We start from the raw sequence: 23,062 nt of genomic DNA on the forward strand, positions 1-23,062 counted from the left end.
TTCCTTCTCATGTCTGTTCAGTTAGTAATGCCCTGGTTTTCTGGTACAAGCCCTGTAAGGAAGAACTGAAGAACAGGATCAAAAGCTGGTCTCTAGCCCTGGTTTGCAAGGCTCAAACACACCATACTTTGTCAGTTCAGCATAAAAGGCACAACCATCACCACCCCTCAACACCCCAGATAGGTGAAGTTTGTGGTTTGGTGACCATTCAGTCAGGGAGAGAGATCTGGGGTCGTTGGCAGTGGAGGGCAATGTAGATCAGGTTTCCTACAACCAGGGGCCTAGCAAGGTTGGAGTGGGCCCAGAGGCAAGATTTTAAAATGGCACCTCCTCACTGAAGCTCAGCTCATGAAGTAAAGAAATCTTGAAACGAGGCTGAATAGTGGTAACAAGCATATAGAACATCATCCTAAATTATTTTTTAAAGAAGTGTTGTACATTGTGGATGATGCAAGTCATTTAATGGTACTAGAGAAAGACATGCTGTTCTGGTAGCTCCAGGTCTTCTCACATCAATTTTGGAGGATGAATACAACTGAAGGAAGCTCAGGCGGGTGTGTGGCTGGGGGAGTCAGTCATGTGACTTGCTTCTGGGGGGCCCCCCAAGGCAGTGAGCCCCCAGACAACTGTCTCCCCTTGCCCTATTATAATTACGCCCCTGCCTACAATATTTTACAAAAATGATTTGCACATTGATCAACTTACTGAGCACATCTTGAGAGATGTTAATGGGATCTGAAACATCCCATTCAAAGCACCCATCATTCAAAGCACCCCTCAGAGTTGGACCAAAATGTTCCAATATCCTTCCAGTGTTCCCTCTAAGGCATGCACACTTACAAGTTTTTTGATATCCACTCAGTTAATTTTAGATCCCACTCAGGTTGAATCAAGAAGGCCCCATTCCGAATGTACGTACTCACACACTGCCTTGATACTACTGCTCATAACAAAACTCATTCTGCACACATATGAAAACAACTAGAGAGAACACTGCATCCTTCCCCCTAAGTTTAGTTTTTGTAGGATCTCTAATGCTTATATGGGTGAATTGGGAAACGGTGCCCTGTCACACTCCTGTGAATGTTTGCCAAGCCTGATGATGGAATAGAAGCCAAAGCACACAGACAGAAGATGTGCCAAGAAGGAAAGGAATCACTTGGCCTAGTGATTCCTTTCACTAGGAGTATTTGGGCAGTGTGAGATTTATGAGGGGCATTCACTATTCATTTTCTGGCTTTAAAAGCTTGAGTGCATAATGAATGCAAGACAGATAGAGATGTTGCTCTCACTGAGAAACCTCTACTTTCAGGAGAACATATTTTTACACAGACATTACAGGTTCATTTGGCAGGATGCACTTTGAGAAAGTCCCCTCTGTCTAGTAAGAATAAAGCCAGCAAATGCACTTAGGGGCATAACCTTTTTAATACTGGCCCTGCTCTTTTGCCTTCATCTTGACATCCAGAAATTAAACAGGAGAAGAGTTTGTGGTTTGTCTTGTTTTTTGATCAGGCATGGAGATATGTTCTAGGATAAGCGTCACCAACTGAACCTTTGTCTGGCTGGCTGCTGTTAAAGTGAGGAAGCAAGGCCAGTAAAAATGTGATAACTGTAGGCCTACTCCAACATCTGCTTTGACTAATGTGAAAGCCTTAGCCACCTACCTGCAAATTGCAAGCACCCACAATGGAAGTAACCTGTTGGGTACTTCTGGGCCAGTTCAGGTCGAAATTTTGGTTCTACATTATGTCTTTGAGCATTTGCTTGAGATAAAATGATAACTGAAACCCACTTTTACATCTTTAATTCGGATATTTGTTTATTTCAAGCAGTTTGATTAAAATAAACCAAGATACGTTGGTTCATATGTCATGACTTATGTTGCCTTGCTTCTAACCACAGTTGGAAGTGGAATTCTTCCAGCTTGTATGTAGGCAGGCCATGCCCACTTCCTGAGGCTGGGGGATATAATGTGAAACCAAGATTTAACCATGGTTCTGTGTGATGTCTGAACCAGCCCACTGTGTATCATGAGTGAAAAATGATCCCCATGATTCACCTTCATGCAGACTACATTCACCCTATTATACAATGCAGCCCACAAGTCCAAAGCATAAAAGGGAAGCTTGTACATTGCTGGTGTTGTAGTTACTAAATAGCCCCAGGTGTTGTAGCCTTGCCTCATAAGAAAGGTGCTCTAGGCCCCTTGATCATCTTGGTGGCCCTCTTCTGCACCTTAAGCAGCATTAAAAACTCATTTTAAAATTAGTTAAAAATCAGATAAAACTGGAAAAGCTGAATTAAAACACCCAAATTTAAAGGGCCTGGGTGAACAAGAAGGTCTTTACCTGGCTTCTAAAAGAATAAAGTGATAAAGCCAGGTGACTCTCACTGGGGAGGCTATTCTTAAGGTAAAGGTAAAGTGTGTCTTCAAATCGGTGTCATCTCCTGGCGAACACAGAGTCCTGTGGTTTTCTTTGGTAGAATACTGGAGGGGTTTACCATTGCCTCCTCCCACTGAGTATGAGATGATGCCTTTTAACATCTTCCTATATTGCTGCTGTCCGATATAGGTGTTTCCCATAGTCTGGGAAACATACTAGTGCCGGGGTCAAAATAGCAACCTCTGGCTTGCTAAGAGCATAATCCTTCTTTATATTTAGCCATCCTTGTTTGGGTTATAGTGTAAAAATGATCCTGCAGTGAACAAAAGGATCACATATGAGTCTGTGTTTATGAGAGTTTATTTTCTCAATGCAATGGAAAGATAACATGTGTTTGTGGTATGTGGAACATGTGTTTTTAATAGCTTTATCCCCATCATGTATTAATCACTAAGTTAACCAATCCATAATTTCCAGAACATTTTTTTTAAAAGGGCACACCAAATAAAGAACATGGAGTGAAATCAACTGATGAGGAAGTGAACAAATGTCAGACTACTAATGCAGGTACCCCAAGCCAGGCAATGTTCAAGTATCATGTGATATTACAAATCTGAACTGTTTCCAGTATCTACTTCCAGCCCTGTGACAACATCCCTGGTATGAGCTTAATATAGGGGAGCAATTATACTTTTCTAGATGACAGGTTATCCTGCCATTTTCTATCTAGCTCCTAGGGTATGACATAAGCAAGATAAGCCTGCTTTACACTTAAATGAAGCTGAACATGAAATTATTTCAGTTTGTGTTTATCCTTGAAATGTTGTAGTAACTTATTTGCTTGTTGTGCACCTGTAGAAATATAGTTCAGATATCCTACTTCAGCCTGTAAGGGATATTGCATCGCTCCACGATAGAGGGTCCCGCTATTGTGTTTAAGTGCTGGGCTTCAGTGAGAAGGGCAGCTGAGAATGAATGGCTCTAGAGGCTCAGGCCTCTTATTTTTTGAATAATTATTTGAATTCAACTTAAATAACAACTTCAAGGCGGTGTATCTGTGAATCTAGTGTTCTCATTTTATCCTTACCACAGTCCTTAGTGGTAGATTAGGCTGAGAGAAAGTGACTACAGATCACACAGTGAGCTCTCTGGCTATATCCTGGTTATCACATGTCCTGCCCAACCCAATGTTTACCAGCAGAAGCCATCTGACATTGGATGGGTGGTGACCAGAAAAAGATTTTTGGTCATGGTGCTCATATCTGGAAGAACTTCCCAGGGAGTTCTTCACACAGCAGGCTTTACCACAAGTTTTCTGCGAGGCTTTACTGCGAACTCGAAGTTGTCCAAAACAAAAAACAAAAAACTGACGCAAAAAGTAGATTTTTTTAAACCCCAGATATAAATTGGGCTGCAGTATAGCATGCAGTGAAAAGCCCAAATTGTGTGTGAAGTGCTCCCTGATAACTTGCAGGGGCTTCAGAGTAAATCTGCCCAATACGTGATTGCACACCCTCCATTCTGAAGGAGATGTGAGCTAAAGAGCTTTAAAAGCCCTGTATGGAAAACTTCCTGGTGCTAACTTTGATTGTTTTAGTACCAGACAAAGAGATGACTCAGATGAAAACTGCCTGGCACATGCAATAAGATTAGAGACACCCCAAGAAAGCCCATTAAAGCCCTTAATGGTTTGGGCCCTGGATACCTGTAGGACCACCTGCTCCCAAGGGTTTCTGTCCACTCAACAAGGTCATCAGAGGGGTCTTTTCTCTATGAGCCAATGCTGAGAGAGGCTTAACTGCCATGCATGCAGGACAGGGCCTTCTCTGTTGTCGCTCTGGAATGCTCTCCCAGTGAATGTCCGCTCTTTGACATCTGTGGCTGCTTTTAAAAAACAACCCAAGACCTTTTCAGGCTCTTACCATTTAGGGGCTGTCAGGTCTCTCAACTCTCCTGCTTGTCTTTTTTATGGTGAGGTTTTTTGTTTTTGGTGTTTTATTGCTTAAAATGTGATTTGTATGGAGTTTTATTGTATTTTAACTTTTGTAAACTGCTTTGCGATGCCTTATGAAAGACAGTATAACAGTTGAACAATAACATAAACAAATACATAATATATAAAGAGTTTGCCTGCCCAGACCTCACTGGAGTTCCTCTCGGGATGTCATTCAGTCACTTGAGGGGAACCTTAATCTGAATCACCCTTTTACGCATGCTCCAAAACCCAAATTAGAAGGATGATTCAGATGAGCACTCCCCTCATTCAATTAAAGGATACCCCGAGAGCACATCAAAACATCCTCTGCTGACATCAAGGCGGACATGCTGTTATGGCACCTTCAGATTTATTGCGTGTGCCAGGGAGTGCTCCTCTGAACCCAACCCAAGACTTTTTATTTGCTTAGGATTTTCAGCATGCTTAATAGCTTCCTTTAATAGCTTTTATATGGTTCTGCTGGATTTTATTGTCAGGCTATAAATTTTATTGTCAAGATTTTATTGTCAGGGGTGTGCGTGCGTGTGTGCACGCAGTGGTGGAAGGAGGGGATGGGTGACCCATGTTCTCCTCACAGGCAGCCCTCCTGTAGCAGAGGCAGGCTTTCTGCCTGGTGGCGACTATGGTGGAGGTGCAGCGGAGGTGGCCTACACAACCCCAGTGACCGTGAAGGCATGCTCCTGTTGCCCGTGCTGCAGCTGGCTCTGATCTCAAGGCGACCTGGAATGAAAAGTGTGTGCACATGTACCCTCATTCCCAGCCACCTCGGGACAGCCAGAACACTGAGTGGCTGGGAAGCAGCAGCGGGCTGTTGGGGGGGGGGCACATGTTGCTGAGGATGGGCAGTGCAGCATACCGCTGCAGAAAGGAACATGGCAGCATACAACCCGGGAGTGGCTGGCAAGCTGGTTAGTGGGCAGGGGGAGGTGAGTGAGGCAGTCCCTGTGGCAGGGAGAGGCAGCTCTGAAAACAGAGGGCATGGGTTATTTGGACCCATCTGTTCTATTGTAGCTCCATCCCTGTGTGTGTAATGCCATGTTGTCCTGGGAACTTATGTTGAAGCAAACAAATATACTAAACAAACAAGTAAGAATTTAAACTTGTGTGTGTGTATGTCTCCCAACACTCTAACCACTATACCATGCTGCTGTCATTTCCTTTCTCAGAGGTCTTCTGCTTTATTCCTCTTCTCCTTATTCCTTAGTCTAGTGAGTCACAGGATTCACTTTCCCTAAATGCAAGGGTGCAGTCTAATCAAACTGTATCATTTATTTTCCTAGGTTCAATGTCCCTTCTATCCAATCCTATTTGGCCATTTTAATGAGCGTCACTTAAAACTGGTTGTGGCAAAATGACAATATACAACGTATAATCAACTTATGGAATTTTCTGCCACAAGATGTGGTGACAGACAACAGCCTGGATGGCTTTAAGAGGGGTTTAGATAAATTCATGGAGAACAGGTCTATCAGTGGGTGCTAGTCTGAGGCTATAGGCCACCTCCAGCCTCAGAGGCAAGACGCCTCTAAATATCAGTTGCAGGGGAGTTGCAGTAGAAGAGAAGGCATGCCCTCAGCTCATGCCTGTAGGCTCCCCAGAAGCATCTGGTGGGCCACTGTGTGAAAGAGGATGCTGGACTAGATGGACCTTGGGCGTGATCCAGCAGGACTGTTCTTATGTTCTTATTGGTGCACATTTGATTTAGGAAAGTCTTTCTCCTGCTTTCTGTCTTGCATTAACAAAATTAACGAGTAACTAATGAGTAACCTAGACTAAACAGGGTTCTTATCATTGCTTGTGAAAATGACGTCTGCTTTTTCACTGCGTGGCAGATGGTAGGATAAAGTTATAAATCCGCCCTATTTTTGGCTTCTTAAATGTTGGCAGATACGTGTAAGACTGCTGCAGGTTTTTGTTTAGGGGCTAGTTAGCTGTAGCAAAGCACATTCCATGCTGTTCTATTACCACAGGGCCTAAGGAATCGAGACTGTTTGGCTCAGAGGACAAATGAAATGAATCCATCTTTTATAAGCAACTTGGCTCCCCCCCCCCCTTTTGGGATGTGTGACACAAACTGGGTTCACTGCCAAGTCCGGAGTTTACATTTGGGTTTAACTTGTTTTAAAACAACCCTACTGCTGTGTGATAGTAAATCACTGTGAATGGTGTAGCAGCTGAAACTTAATGGGATTACCCAGCGTTGCAGCCCCCTCTGAATAAACAAGGGAGAGAGAAGACTGACAAGGGCACCAAACCTGGTTTGCACATTGTCAGCTGCATGGATTCAGAAAGCATTTTAGCCTCCGAGACGATTTGGGCTATTTAAAGATCGTTGACATGGTTAGTTTACCAGAATTCCTTGAAAAGTGGATCCATTCCTTGTCTTCTCTTCTCGGCTATGGGATTCAATTAAACAGATTTCAGTGTTGAGCAATTTTGGGTTAGGTGTTCTCGCACAACTTTATTTTTCATAGGGCATTAATTACTCATCAGCATTGCATGTTTTCATTTCAAAGGCCATGTAATTTTCTAGGTGCTAGCTGGCCCACATAAATGGTAATTAATTAGGCTCACGGGGATGGTATCAGGGGTCACTGAGCATATTCAGTGCGTCCTCTGTTGCCATAATGTGGTGTGCGTGTGTGTGGTGGAGGGAGCAATATTCCTTAGTTGAAGGGAACTTTGTGGGCTGTGCATGGAATTTCAGAGAGTCAATCAAATAATTTCTGCAGGGACCAGGAAAGAATAGTTGCATTGTATATGAGGAGAAGAGATAGGCAACTAATGCCCTGCATGGTTGCAAAATGAGCTTTAGGACTGGTGTGGAGTGTGACTTAGCATTCACAATGGCTTCAGTTATTCTTCTCCCTCCTCACAACCTTACTTTTCAATTTAATTTTTGAGAAAACAGCTGTATTTCATCAAGAGACAAATCCAATCAAATAAACCACATAATTTTAGGAGGAACATCTGTACTCTGGAAGTCATTTTCTTAAAGCATTTACGATGAACTGAACGAAAAATTAGGGCAGGATCAGGGCTGTCCTTAGGTCAGGGCAAGAAGGGCAGCTGCCCTGGGCCCCACTCTTATAACCCGCAATTAAAATTAACTGGAAAAAGCCCCTGCAGTGGCTGATTTGCCTAAGGCCCGCACCCTACCAGGGCTCTATAAGGACAGCCCTGGACAGGATTGTAGTCCTCACAAATCCACAAATAGAACTAGGCTGCAAATCTGAGACCATCCTGAATGTGAAAGTGTACAGCACATGTGGAACATATGACAGCAGTTAAAGGTTATATTTCAAAGGGGAAATCTTCACCTCCCCATCTCAAAAGCCCCTCAAACTGTAGGAAATGTGTTCGTTATGATCCACATACCCTAGTTCATACACTTTATCTCACATTAATTAATCTAGAATCACTTTTGTTTGTTTGTTCCTACAGACATTATAGCAGATTAAAATTCTGACTCTACTCATAAGTGAAAGGAGGAGTAATCCACCCCTTAACCATCTATTTGTGAGTAAGACATGGAGTAATAATAACTAGTCAGTATTAAGTCATCTTGATTATGCACTCATAGAGATAAAATCTGTAAATCAGATTAATTTCCTGTTAGTATAAAGATTCCTGTAAAAATATAAATGTGTTGATTCAGTAGGAATTTGAATTACTTAATCTACACTAAGGATAATTTCCCTTCTATTCTTTAATTTGGCACACATTACATGGAAATGGGGGCAATTGTACTCATTTTTCATTTTAGTGTGCCTGAAATTATATGCTTGAAATTAATTTGGAGGAATTAAACTCTCTAAATATTCTTGTGATCGGGCTCAGAAAACCAGATTAAGGACATTTTCACAGGTATCTTGAAAATAGCTTTAATTATTACCTAGGACACCACTACAGGCTTCAACTCATTTTGTTTTTATTTATTTACTTATTTTTATCTTTTCCACAAGAGCTTGGAGGAGTTGAAAGTAAAAACTCATCCACATTTCCTTTGTCCACAAGCGAAGGCTTCTTTTACTTGGTTTCTTTCCAGCTCATTGTGGGAGCATGTCCTGAAATCATAACAGCTGTGTAGTAATAATGTTGGGTCAAGAACCACTAATGCACTTCATATAAACCACAACTTTTTGGAGGTGACGCCAGAAGCATATGAAGGTTCAATTTTTGAAATAAGATAGTAAATCCAGCTTCCTGCATGGATCTCATTCAAGTTGAAAACTGGATTCCTTAACATTCTGTGTTGAAAATGCAGGCATCGTATAGGAACTTTTATATAATGTCCAGCAACAAAGTTTTGGACTTGTATTCCTTCAATACTAAATTATATTACTGATCTCAATTTAAAATTGGACCAGTTGTTGCATTTGTGCACATTTATGCAAAGAATTAGGATAAAATGTACAGAAATATTTTTCCTATATGGCTACAGCAACAAGGGGGTTCCGTATTCAAAGTCTTGGAGACTAACAGAAAGTATTGGAGACTGACAGAAAACAACAACAACCCCTCTCCCCCGAAACACAGATACACATATGGAATTTATTTATTTATTTATTGTTAAATGTATATACCGCCTTTCATTAAAAACAATCCCAAGGTGGTTTACAAAAGTTAAAACACATATAATAAAAATAACAGTTAAAAGTAATTTAGCTAAAAATATAAAATGAATGTGCAACAATGGCTAAATTGACTAATTATATGGGTATTTATAATTATAAATTTATAATTTATTTATTTTAATTTATTTATAATTATATAATTAATTATAAAGCAAGGAAGATAGAGAACACATGTGTTTGTAGAAAACTGCATCCTCTTTTAGTGAGTTTTGGAATAACAAAGATCTTGCTGCAATAAGATGTATTTAATGTATTCAAGATGTTATAATCTAACAGATTAAAAAAAATTACAAAACTGGACTCCCCTACATTCAAATTGCCTTCATATGGTTGTAGTAATAGGGGATACTAGATGTACAGAACAGACCTCCTGTGTCTTTAATTGTTATGCAGAAGAGGGCATTTCAATAGGTGCTGCTTGTCATGCTCTGGTGGGGAATGCTGCACCTGTCAGAATCTGCTCCTTCCATACAATGATAATATGTTCAGGAGCTCAGTCCTATTACTACAACAACAACAATAACTACTACTGCTGCTGCTAAGATTTATATACCGCCAGAGATGGGCAAAATACTTTAAAAATGTACTTTAGATACAAAATACTTGGTAAAGAATCAATAAAAATACAAAATCGTATTTTAAAATACATCTTAAAAGTTGGGAGGTCAGAGAGGGTGAGGAGAAGAAGGGGGTGTAGATTCTGCCAGCTTCCCTGACCTCTCCTGATGAACAATAGCGGTCTCGCCCGGCCTGCACATTTCTGATCTGGCCAAAAAGGTTTGTTTCTGCAGTCCCAGACCTGAAGATGAGCCTGCTTGCAGGTTGATTGCTCTCCTGTTCTACCTGTGCCTTCTACCTGAGTGCTTGACTGATTCCACCTGTCCCTGAGGACCAGAGATCTCTCATGAGAGGGGAGATTTCTGGAGACTTTGGGAGCATAAATTGGAAGAAAGTAAGCTGGTGGTGCAGCCGACAGTATAGCCGGTGGATTGCCTGCAGTTGGCTGTCAAAGCCATCCGCCAAAGAGGGGCAGCCTTTGGTGTGGGACTGGGGTCTGGGTAGCAGCAGAGTAAAACTGTTTAGACTTCAGGGAGCAGGGAGGGAGGAACAGAGCACACACAGGAGGATACTTGGAAGCCAATGAGCTGCCTGCTTGCAATAAAAAGGCAACTCCTGAAGCAAGAAAGCTAAGCAATGATTGGCTGAGATTTATTTTGGTTTCAGCAATGTATTTTAAAAATACAAAATACCTGAACAAATGTATAAAAATACTTTCCTGACAACTATTTTAGATACAAAATACAAAAGTATTGAAAATATGTATTTTAAATACTTGTATTTTAGACACTGCCCATCTCTGTATACCGCTTTTCAACAAAAGTGCTCAAAGCTGTTTCTATAGAAAAATAAATTAGAGATAAATAAGATGGTTCCCTGTACCAAAAAGGCTCACGATCTAAAAAGAAACACAAGGTAGACATCAGCAACAACGACTGAAGCAGGGGCATAGCTATAATTGACTGGATGGGTTCAAAGAACCCGCATATACACCCAGCTCCTGAGGGCCCTCCAGCTCCCCTCTTCACTGTTTTCTTCATTATCTCCCTCACTCTGAGGGATTGCTGGGGAGAGGGGCGAACACGGGCCCCCTCTCCCTTAGTTATGCCTCTGCACTGAAGCGATGCTGTGCCGGATAGGATAGGGACAGTTGTTCTACCCCTGCTTAATATTAGAGAATCACCACTTTAAAAGGTGTCGCTTTGCTCAGTTAGCAGTCCTTCTCGCACATCAAGAAAGAGATAAAGATAGTTTTAGTATTATGTGACACAGATTTGCAGACTAAAAAGCCCCAAACAATTCCCTCCTCATGCTCTCTGTGACAAATCTATTTTTATTTATTTTTACCCACATGTTAACCTACTTGAATTTTTACAATGAGGAGTAAGTTGTTGGTGCGAGAGTATAAAATATTACTGAAAAATCATTAGAACCTGTTTCACAAGAAGTAAAAAGTGGGTCTGTTCTGCCAGGTAGGAGAAGGAAGAAATGTATGATGGCAATCAGAAAAGTTGGAATGGAGGGCCCATGAAAATTATTCTGGGTAAAGAGGACGGTAGGTACAAAAGCTTGTGCTATAACCTGACCTTTAATATATTTAGTTGCAATGGCAAAGATGAGGACAATTCTGGCATAGCCTTCATAGAACAGACATGACAACAGAGATTCATTACATTTCAAAATGATATTGGATACATTTAGGAAGGGTATTGTTATTAATTATAATTGTTGTTGTTTTCTTTCCATTGGGATCTGTCAAAGTGTGTATTTCACCTTTCCTCTGAACCATTTAGAACTCAAAAAAGGATTTGGGATGGGGGGGGGGGTTGTTGTGTTAGCTGCCTCATTTGCCCTTTCTTGAAAAGGCTTTGTAGATGAAAACTTTGCCTCAGGTAAGTCTGGCTAGAAACCCTATTCCTTTTTCTACTGTTCTTTCTGGGAACACAAAATACCTGAACAAATGTATTTTTTATTTTTACTGTTCTTTCTGAAAAAGTGGGAAAACGTAATGTGGAGCCAGCGTGGTGTAGTGGCTAGAGTGCCGGACTAGGACCGGGGAGACCCGAGTTCAAATCTCCATTCAGCCATGGTACTAGCTGGGTGACTCTGGGCCAGTCACTTCTCTCTCAGCCTAACCTATTTCACAGGGTTGTTGTGAAGAGAAACTTAAGTATGTAGTACACCGCTCTGGGCTCCTTGGAGGAAGAGCGGGATATAAAATGTTAATAATAAACATGATACCAGCAACAGTCACTGGAGGTACTGTGCTGGGGGTGGATAGGGCCAGTTACTCTCCCCCTGCTAAATAAAGAGAATCACCACGGTAAAAGGTGCCTCTTTGCCCAGTTAGCAGGGGACGTACATTGGAAGGATACACCAGAGCAGGAGGAGGACATGCTTGCTCAGGTCCCTAGTATGTAGTACACCGCCCTGGGCTCCTTGGAGGAAAAGCGGGATATAAATGTAATTAATAATAATAATAATAATAATAATAATAATAATAATAATGAACAAGGTTTTGAAGAGAAAAAGAAAGAAAAGTTTAATATTTTGATTTTATACATGACACCAGTGCTAATGCCTGCTAATGCGACCTCTGCTAACTTTGCAAAGAGGCACCTTTTAATGTGGCGATTCTCTTTATTTAGCTGGGAGAGAGTAACTGGCCCTATCCACCCCCAGCACAGTACCTCCAGTGACTGTTTCTGGTGTGTATCTTATGTTTCTTTTTAGATTGTGAGCCCTTTGGGGACAGGGATCCATCTTTCTTTCTTTCTTATTTATTTATTATTCTGTGTAACCCCCCCGAGCCATTTTTAGAAGGGCAGTATAGAAATCAATCAATCAAATATGAGCATGATTTTCAGCTTCAGTTTCTGTTAGGTTAATCTTATGTTTAAAACCCCAGATTTCTATTGTGTTCATAAGCCTCAGCCTTTGCAATTGAGAGTGGAATGCAGATTTGACTTTTCAATTGCAAAAAGTCTCTCACATTTTAATTTCAGCATTTGCTCCACGTTTTATCCTTCTTCCAATTAAAGCATATTCCTGTTGTCCAAGACAATTGGATTGTTTTACTAATCTATTCCTTGACCTCTGATTATGATTTCATATTTCAATAGAAACCCATGAAAGCCTCAAGAGTTAAAACTAGAAACAAAATAATGTGTGCAAACTTCTTAAAGCTAATAGATAACCTTGTTCACATGTGTTGGACTGCTTAACTGAATCAGGTCGGTAAGACCTGGCATACTATTCTCACTCTATTTTACTTCATAATGTTAAAAAACACTATCAGCTATGGAACGAAGACATTATGAAAGACTGAGATCTGTTTTCTGGAATCTGATAACAGATTTCTGAAACAGCTTGTTTCAGTAACCAAACAGATTTGAATCAATGCCACCTTGGTGAATGTTTTATGAGTGTACAAGTCTACAAATCTCTGATGGTAATTTGGGAAAGATATACACCATCATTATTCCACATGTTGAGGAAAATGTCTGTGGATGTTTTGCCAGTTACAGCACAAGTGGTGCTGTAATGGGACAGTATTTTATATTTTTGGATGCAAGCTGATCGTATTTTTGGATGCAAGATGATGAGCAACAGGAAAACACTATGCACATGAGCAGTCAAACCAAGGCTTGGGCGGCCCAGCGGGTTTCGCTGCTCGTGTGCACCACCAGGATTGAGCCTAATCCTGGGGCTGCCCTTGTGGGTAGCCTGACTTCTAACCTTTAGCCAGGGTGAGCATTCCCTTAACCCTAGCCTCAGGGTCTTGTGTATGCTCAACTGCATGCAGCCCTAGCATACACAGAATCTGGGGGAATCCCTGAATGCGCTGTGCTCATCACACAGTGCATTGTGGGATTCCTGGAGGCTGGGCCCCCTTGTCCTGGCTGTTGGGATTTTGCAATGGACGTTGTCTCAGTTCTTTGTGTTGGGCATGCTTGTATATATTTGAATGGATCTGTGTACTGGCTTGTGGGTGGAGTCACTGTGTGTGTGTTGTCTGCTCCTTACTTGCTGTCTTGAATTCAAACTGAGAGGTTCTCCCTCTCTCTGCATAAGAGACTATTAGTTTCTTTATCATTTTCTTAGCCTGTGTTTTTAGTTAGTAATATATATCAAATTCTCGTTTCTCAGTTGAAGTTGGGTTCTTGTTCAATTACTTACAGTAGATAAATAATTTCTCTGCAACACTGGTCTCCAGTGATCCACACTACCAGGAGCAGCATGGATCATCTGGGTATGCGGCAGCATGCTGAGGAAATCTCCAACTATCATCTGGGGGGAAGGTAAGCTGGATCTTGCCTCCCACCACCCCACCTTCCGCACTATTCACACATGCTTATGTGAGAAGCCTTACTGAGAGGCAGCTTAGCTTGTGCTTTGCTTTTCATCTGAGGGCAGAGATGTTAGGAGTCAGCTTTGCTGCATCCCTTAAGCTCTGTGGGAGTAATTTTGAGTCTCAGAGGGTATGAATTGGCACTGTATAATATTTTTCCAAAAGTTACATCACTTTCATGTATCACTTTTGCCGCCCTTTCTCTGTGGTAACAGAGGTATTAATAAGCCATCCAGGGAGTTTGGGGTAAGTTGCCCTAAAACATGAAGATTTGTCAGAGAACCGATTTGAATAGTATGGGAGTAAAATAATTAATGGAGAGAGATGATGCAATAAGCAAAGAAAGGATTACAGTTCCCAATAGCATCTCAGAAGCATTGTTGTCTCTGCTTGTGAATAAATAAGAAAGATGGGATAGTTGTGTATGCTACAGGGAGAATTCCAAATTTTGCATCAAGAAATGCTGACTTGAATAGATAATGCAGACAAAGAAAATGCCATAATTTTATTAGTATTTGTGGATCACACTGGTATCTTGCCCCTCCGCCGGTAAACTCAGAGTATCATACATGTAATTATCTCATGTTATCCTTGCAACAATCCTGTGAAGTAGGTTAAGCTAAGTAGAGGAGGTTTGTGTGAGAGATATAATAGGCCCTCTTATGTGTTCTGCCATTGTTAGAGGTATAACTGGTGGTGACATGCAATAGGGCCTTTTCTGTAGTGGCACCCAGCTTGTGGAACTCCTTGCCATGAGATGTTTGATCAGTTCCCACTTTGCCAGTGTTCTGCAAACAAATGGAACATGTTGTGTTCCAGCAAGCATTTCATGTACTTTAGTTTTGACTGCTGCTGCTGCTGTTTGCTGTTTCTGATTATTTTTACTGCTTTTTATTGATATCTTGAAATTTGATTGTGAGCTGCCTCACAAGAAATCAAGATTTATGTCGGGGAGGAAAAACAGGATATACAATTTTAGACAGCCTCAGGTAGAGCACATTCCAGTACTCAATCTTGTTGTACCTATACCCTTATTCACATATTATGTTCAATGCATGTAGTCTGTGTACAGTGTGTGCATGTAGAGATCTGCACAGATATTCATATGTTACGTTGAATGCATGTTCAGTATGCTTCTGATCGGTCCCCTGAATATAAGCGGAGCTTTATCCATGTTCAGTATTGCAATGAACACACATACAGTCATTTACCCAAAAACGTGTACACAGTGGCAGGTCAAGGCCTCTATGCTCCAGAAGTGGGGTGCCAAATGTTGCCTCCCCTTGTGTATACCCCCTTTTCTCCCTTTAAAGCAGAGGGCAGAGGGGCATCTTGCCACCTCAATAACCTGCTCCCTGAGGCAACTGCCTCATTCTGCCTCACAGAAGGCCTATTCGACACCCTGTCTGAATAGGCTTATGGCATGCTAGATGGTTACTGGATCCTCTTTCTGAGCAACAGATGGAGCTGCTGTAGAAACCTAAGGTGGGTTGAAGCATGCTTGGCCACAGCTGCCACCTGAGCATCCAGGAGCAAAGCCAGATCCTGGGCAGTGTTCCCTCTAACAGGGATTCCCAGATGTTGTTGACTACAGCTCCCAGAATCACCAGCTGCAGTGGCTTTTGCTTGGGGATTATGGGACTTGTAGGCAACAACATCTGGGAATCCCTGTTAGAGGGATCACTGGTCCTGGGTGATCCTGCTTCTTTAAGGGAGGTGCTACCCCTTCCAGGTTGATTCCCTGTTATGGGATCAGCTGACCAAGAGCATTTCTGTCTGGATTAAGATGCAGTTTACTAGACTGCATCTCCTCCATCTCTGTTCTCAGACAAGAGTCAATTCACAGTGGATACATCCATCTGCCAGCTGTCATCAATTGCAGCTAAATCAAGTTATCTCCATGCATATGCGAACTAGTCCTATGTCTTAATGCTGTTGCCTAACAGTATAAACATGTGAGTGTATGTATGTGCGTGAAGAAGAGAGAGAAAGAAAGAGGCAGGAAGAGAACAGGAACAAACAAATCCACATGCACACATGTTTGTGTGTAATTTAAAGGTTCTTCCGTTCACTTTCGGTCTTATAGGCCAGTCTAAGATTTAGCTGCTTTTTCCTAATTTTTGGAGGATTTTTCTCTCTCCAAAGATAGTAACCCATGTTCTCTGCAGCTTTGTGAGAGTGGAGCAAGAGGCCTGCCTTCCCAGGGAGCAGATGGGGATGGGGAGTGGGGAGCAATGTTCGCTTTTCTCCCCTCCCTGCAAAAGCCCTGTTCACTGCCAGGAATATGTCCTTGAGGCTTGTGTGACCCTCAGGGGCATATCACTGGCTGTGAACAGGGCTTTTACAGGAAAGGGAACAAGCTGAAAATCACTTCCTCCTCCCTCTTCCTGTGCGCTGGGCTGTGAAGCAAGGCTGCATTGCAGCTGGTATTCTGGCTCCCTGCAAAGGCAGAGTGCCCTTGTAAAGCTGTAGAGCAGGGCTGCACAACTTTGGCCATCCTGCAGATGTTGGACCTACAACTTCCATAATCCCTGACTATTGGCCATTGTGACTGAGGATGATAGGAGTTGTAGTCCAAAATCAGCTGGAAGGCAAAAGCTGTGCAGCTTGCTGTAGTGGCTCATTGTAGCTACCACTATATCTTTTGAGTATCACATATATTTGTATCTTGCCTTTCTTACAGGGAGCAAAATGGCAGCATATGTGGTCGCCCACCTCCAATCAGGGGCGTAGCAAGGTTGGAGCGGGCCCAGAGACAAGATTTTAAAATGCCCCCCCGCCCACTGAAGTTCAGCTTATGAAGTAAAGAAATCTTAAATGAGGCTGAATAGTGGTAACAAAAAGCATAGTAAAACTTTATATCTATCTGTCTATCTATCTATGTACCACAATAGAACATTAGGTGTTTTAATGTAAACCGCCCTGAGCCTTTTGGAAGGGCGGTATAAAAGTTTTAATACTAATAAATAAATAAATCATCCTAAATTATTTTTAAAAAGGTTTTGTAAATTGTGCAAGGTTTTGTAAAGGTTTTGTAAATTAAATGCAAGGCATTTAATGGTACTAGAGAAAGCATGCTGTTCTGGTAGCTCTAGGTCTTAACACGCACATCAGTTTCGGAGGATGAATACAACTGAAGGAAGCCCGGGCGGGTGCATGGCTGGGGGAGTCAGTCATATGACTTACCTCTGGGGGGGGGCCCAAGGCAGTGGGCCCCCAGACAACTGTCTCCCCTTGCCCTATTATAGTTACGGCCCTGCCTCCAACTTTATCCTCAAAACAACACTGCGAGGTGGGTTAGACTGACAGAGTGAGTCACTGGTCTAAAGTCATTAAAGACCCATACATAGTTGGCAGGATACAAATGAATGCTTAGCAGACATTTTTAAAAATGCATAGCTGTGTACAGAAGCCTCAGCCTTCTGTTTTGCTTTATTTACCTTCTCTGTAGTGACTCTTGTTAAGGATTGCTTTGTAAATAATCTGACTCTTAATGGGAGACTTCTCTGTGGATCCATGTAATGCCTTAGGAGATTTGATTTATTGTCCAGGTTGAGAACCAAACTGTTGTGTTTGCCTTTCTTGATAAGGTTTCCCCACTGCCAATGGCTGTGCTCTAAAAAAAATCAGGCCTCTCAGCATGTCCCCCCATACTTTCTACAATAGTAGTTTAGGGCAAATGAGCTTTGCTGAATCCTCCATACACAATAAGGCTATGCTCATGAGCGGCCTAATCCAGGCTAGGGCAGCTCAGCCTGAGTTAGGCTTCTCGTGTGGAGTACCAGGATCGCTCCCACTCCCAGCATTTCTACGCTGCCTAAACCAATTTCTAAGCCCAGCCATTGGTCAGGGTTAAGGATGCGAGCATGCCCTTAACCCTGGCGTTGGGGTTGTGTGTGTGCTTGAGCTGCACGCAGCCTGAGCATATGGAGTTATGGGCTTAGAGCACCGGCTCACGGGGAATCTCTACACGCACCACGCTGCTCAAAAATACATTTAGGGATTCCTGGAGGCCAAGACTCTTTTTCCTGGCCTTCAGAGCTCCGTGCGGCTGGGAGCAGCATGGGTCGCCACACACAACACTGAAGATCGTCTGGGGGGATAGTAAGTTTGGTCTTGCCTTCCCCCAGCACCCTCCCTGCTGGGCTGCAGTGGTTGTGTGTACGGCCTTAATGACTGTTCAGGATCCTGAACAAAAGTGAGATGGACAGATGGTAAAACAGACCCAGCATTGCAATTTACAAGGGTTTCCTCAAATAGCACATGTAGAATGATAGGGCAATAAAAAGCCAGCCACCTTGTGCCTTTGTCCTTCCTTGTAACTACCAATTAGCTGCAAGTTTATTATTGCTGTCCTTGGCTTACCCATTACAAGAGCAACAGCAATTTCGCTGTTATTGCTCTTGTAACGTTAGTAAAACTGTTCCAGTGATTTGAGAATAAACCAGTAAAAACGCCCTCGTTTAAATCTCCCTGCCCCCTCTTAGTACCACGTCCTCATGCATTCCCTTACCAGTGAGAAACGCACAGGCAAGATCTATAGTTTAGTTTATTTAGGGTCATGTTCAAACAGAATGAAACCCGTTTGAACCACAGGGTGGTTTGGAAAGTTTGCATTTTGCAAATGATGACTGTGCCTCCAAGTGCACGATTCCAGATTGAAACCCCAATGAAAGAGGGAGGCTGCACACTAAGCTCATCTGTTTTTGAGTCTATTGCATGGTTCTGAAACAAAAACAAGCAATGACTCTCTCAGCAGAACCAAGGCTGATTATGGGCCTAGCTAGCTCTTTAACTGTCATAAAGGGAAAATGTCAATTGCCAGGTCACCATGGAGTGAAGCCACAGGGGCATCAACAACAGTCCTCTTTTATAATATTCATTCTTACAGTGTGTTTCAGATGGGGAAGAAATGGGAAGGGAAGCACCTTCTTACTCATTCCTGTGAACAAAAATCAATTAGACTTTTGCAGTTCCTCTGATGATGAGGGGGTTTCTGGCTGGGTCAATCGGTTGTGGCCTCTTTGCTGGCACTGGCATCCCTGAGGAGATGGGGCTGGAGTTCAGTGGTAAAGCACACATTTAGCATGCAGAGTTCTCAGGTTCAGTCCCTGGCATCTCTAAGTAGGGTGGAGGAAGATTCCTGTCTGAAACCCTGGAGAGCCACTGCCAGTAGCTAAGACTGACCAATACTGTGCTATAGATGGACCAAGGGTCTGACACAGTGGAAGCAGCTTCACATATATTTATGGAAACTTCAAAAATACTGTGGTTCAGTGTACAACCTTCCCCCAAGTGACCAATGTTTCCTCTAAAGCGTGTGCATGTGTGCACATGCTCACAAGTTATTTGATGTCTGCTTAGTTAATTTTAGATCCTGCTCAGGTTGAATCAAGAAGGCCCCATTCTGAATTCACGTGCGCACACACTGCCTTGATACTGCCTTGATACTGCTGCCCAGAGGCGGCGGGGAAAGCTCATTCTGCGCACAGATGACAAGAATGAGAGAGAACACTGCTCCTGACCCACTTTAATGCTGAACTCAGGGGTGTAACTATAATAGGACAAGGGGAGACTGTTGTCTGGGGGCCGATGCCTTGGGGGGCCCTCCAGAGGCAAGTCACATGACTGACTCCCCCAGCCATGCACCCGCCCGGGCTTCCTTCAGTTGTATTCATCCTCCAAAATTGATGTGAGTGTTAAGACCTGGAGCTACTATAACAGCCTGTCTTTCTCTAGTACCATTAAATGACTTGCAACTATTCAGCCTCTTTTAAGATTTCTTCACTTCATGAGCTGAGCTTCAGTGAGGGGGGGCGGCATTTTAAAATCTTGTCTCTGGGCCCACTCCAACCTTTGCTACGCCCCTGGCTGAACTGCAGCTGCCCTTTTACCTATGGGCAAAGCAATCTCATGCTTCCTTTATGACACCATTGTGACATCAGCATAAAGTGGTCTGGATCCTATCATAATCCAGCACAAGATGGAAGGAGCTGAACCCTTCCTCCCTCAGAGACATGCGACCCTGCTTGCCACTGACCCAGCATCCATGGCAATGCTGCCAGGATGTGCAGTCATAGGGTGGCCTACCAGAGAGGCCCCCAAGTGGCTGAGCATGGGAAGAAGTCAATCATTCACAGTGATGGGAAGGCAGAGAGGAGAGCTGGTCTTGTGGTAGCAAGCATGACTTGTCCCCAGAGCCAGTGTGGTGTAGTGGTTAGAGTGCTGGACTAGGACCGGGGAGACCCGAGTTCAAATCCCCATTCAGCCATGAAAACTAGCTGGGTGACTCTGGGCCAGTCACTTCTCTCTCAGCCTAACCTACTTCACAGGGTTGTTGTGAGGAGAAACTCAAGTATGTAGTACACCGCTCTGGGCTCCTTGGAGGAAGAGCGGGATATAAATGTAATAATAATAATAAAATAATAATAATAGCTAAGCAGGGTCTCCCCTGGTTGCATATGAATGGGAGACTTGATGTGTGAGCACTGCAAGATATTCCCCTCAGGGGATGGAGCCGTGCTCTGGGAACAGCCGAAGGTTCCAAGTTCCCTCCGTGGCTTCTCCAAGATAGGGCTGAGAGAGATTCCTGCCTGCAACCTCGGAGAAGCCACTGCCAGTCTGTGAAGACAATACTGAGCTAGATAGACCAATGGTCTGACTCAGTATATGGCAGCTTCCTATGTTCCTATGTCACCACACTTTACCACACACACAGTCAGCCAGAACCCAAGATGCCACAGTGCCTGCTACTGCCTGGGCTATGGTGGTTGAAGTCAGCAAGAGGCTGCAAACGGAGTGCTGACAGGGCTCCAGCACAAGGAGTGGTGGCTTGGTATAATCCCTTTATCCCATTGACATGTACCCACATGCCACCAATAACCAGCCTTTTGAGCACAAAACAAACAGAGAGGGAAGATGGCCTAAGCACGGGCAACAGATGCACTGGCCTCCTCAGGGCAAGAGTTCAAGGCTCCTGGGGGAAGCAACATCCATCTGCAGGAAAGCACATTTTTTGCCAGGGGAGACACTGGATCCCAAGAGAATCCCAATTGCACTCAGGCAGGGGGAAAGGCTGGTAGCTCACTGCAGAGAGATACAGAAGTGGAATCTGGCAAGTTAGGTTGGGACACCCCACAGCCAGGGAGGAGTAGAAAGCTGCCTTGTACTGAGTCAGACCATTAGTCCATCTAACTCAGTATTGTCTACACTGACTGGCAGTGGCTCTCCAAGGTTTCAGGCAAGAGCCTTTCACAGCTCTACCTAGAAATGCTAGGGACTGAACCTGGGACCTTCTGCAGGCAAAGCAAATGCTCTGCCACTGAGCTCTGGCCCCATCCCCAATAGGAACATAGGAAGCTGCCTATGAGTCAGATCATTGGTCCATCTAGGTCAGTGTTGTCTGCACTGACTGGCAGCAGCTCCCCAGGGTTTCAGACAGGTGCCTCTCCCAACCCTAACTGGGAAAGCCAGGGATTAATGCTCTGCCACCAAGGCTGAACTCACCTTTCCCATGTCTGACAATCAGCACTCAGGTCAGAGGTAAAGGAACAGGGGTCGGTGGATCTCAACACTGCACTGCCTGTCCTGCCAAGCTTCGTTATGCCTTTGGACATAACGGCAAACCAGAGGCAAATGTGCCAGAGGTTTAAGATTGTGGTAGTCCAAATGTGTAAAACCATGGTTTTGTCACATCCAGATGCTGCTGCCGTGCCCTCTGGTTTGTGCAAGCTGCAGGTAATGTGTAAAATGGTTCACAAAAGAAGGCAGGTTGGGAGAGTTCATGTCTTACAGTGTTCGCATGACTACTGCAGCTAGGAGCAGATAACTGAGCAAAGAGGTTATCATTTGAAGTGGTGACTCTCTTAGATTAAGCAGGGAGAGAGCAACTGTCCCTCTCCAGCCCCAGCATAGTGTTGTTCTGCTAGCTGTTGCTGTTGTCTATCGTGGGCTTCTTTTTTGGATTGTGAGCACTTTGGGTACAGGGAACCAACTTCTTGTAAAGCAGGATGGTGATGATTGATGATGATCTGAATATGTGAAATCTATCAACTATCAATCATGCAATGTGCCTGAGCCATCTCAAAACATTTTGCATCAGGCAATAGCCTAAGCATAAGAACCATTCTGGGAGATGATAACGGCCAAGATTGTAACCTAACGTTGGATGGTTAGCACTTATTTCAAACTTGTGAACTCATGCTCCTTTGAATTTGAACATCATCTCTTTTGCCTTAAGCCCAGCTTTGATTGCTCCTTTCTTGAAGCTGATGATGCAAGCTGTTTGTTCAATGACGACAGGATTCTTGTGGGGTTTCCTTCCTCCTAATCAGATGGAGGCTGTGTCTTTGGGGAATATGTTAATGTTTGCATCAGCCAGGCATCTACAAGGCCAAAGACGTCCCTATACGGAAACTTTCAAATTAACCGTGACAATGCCTCACTGCTGAATACAACTACCTCCTTGAGATTTAAACATATTTCATTTAAGAAAGGAAAAGTTCAGAGGTATAAGAGGCAGGTGGGATACAGAGGAGATAAAAGAATCCAGTGTTGCAAAACTTCTTGATACTAGATTCAGGGAGAGTTTCTAAGTTTACATCTTGCTTCTAATACCCTTTCTCCCTTTGTTTTTCCTTCAGCTGAGATTAAGGTATCCTAGAGAGAGCTCCCTGCTGCTTCAGTGAAGTTGACAGAAAGGAGATGGGAGGATTGCAAACTTCCTAACAGGTGCCTTGACTGTTGCATGATGGGCAGAAATGTAATAGAGGCAACTTTCCTCATTTCTGTGGGTCTATGCTATGCTATGGAACAGCTTCATCAGTTCAATTCTGCCTGTTATATAGCTTTTAAAGGCACATCAGCCACTTTAGGAAAAATGTGCTATAATGTGGCTTTCTTTCCCCCCAAATGTTACTGTATTTCATTATTTTATTTTAATAAAATAAAGAGTCATTATTGAAACTCTGTTTCAAATGTGTGGCTAAACAAAAGGATGGGACTGATGTTACCAGGCACAGTCAATGCTGGAGCTTGAATCAGCTGTCTGGGTTACCCATGCATGGTACAACACCTGAACAGAAAATCTATATATGTCTGAAAGATGTGTTTTTATGGTATGAGGATATGTGTG

General features: G+C 43.2%; 1 long non-coding RNA gene across 2 annotated transcripts in view; it reads left to right on the forward strand.

The window, feature by feature from the left end:
• LOC128321971 (uncharacterized) overlaps nucleotides 1–22,807 on the forward strand; it is a 48,206-nt gene extending 25,399 nt beyond the window's left edge. Inside the window, exons 1-3 of one of the 2 annotated variants that reach the window (XR_008305446.1) lie at nucleotides 11,026–11,133; nucleotides 13,760–13,879; nucleotides 22,572–22,807. This is a non-coding gene — a long non-coding RNA (uncharacterized LOC128321971). Of the gene's footprint in view, nucleotides 1–11,025; nucleotides 11,134–13,759; nucleotides 13,880–22,571 lie in introns of those variants that run through there. The other variant, XR_008305447.1, reaches the window with a different exon arrangement.
• Nucleotides 22,808–23,062: the final 255 nt, after the last annotated feature.

This window comes from Hemicordylus capensis, chromosome 4 (genome assembly GCF_027244095.1).
Source record: "Hemicordylus capensis ecotype Gifberg chromosome 4, rHemCap1.1.pri, whole genome shotgun sequence".
In the NCBI taxonomy this organism is placed as follows: Eukaryota; Metazoa; Chordata; class Lepidosauria; order Squamata; family Cordylidae; genus Hemicordylus; species Hemicordylus capensis.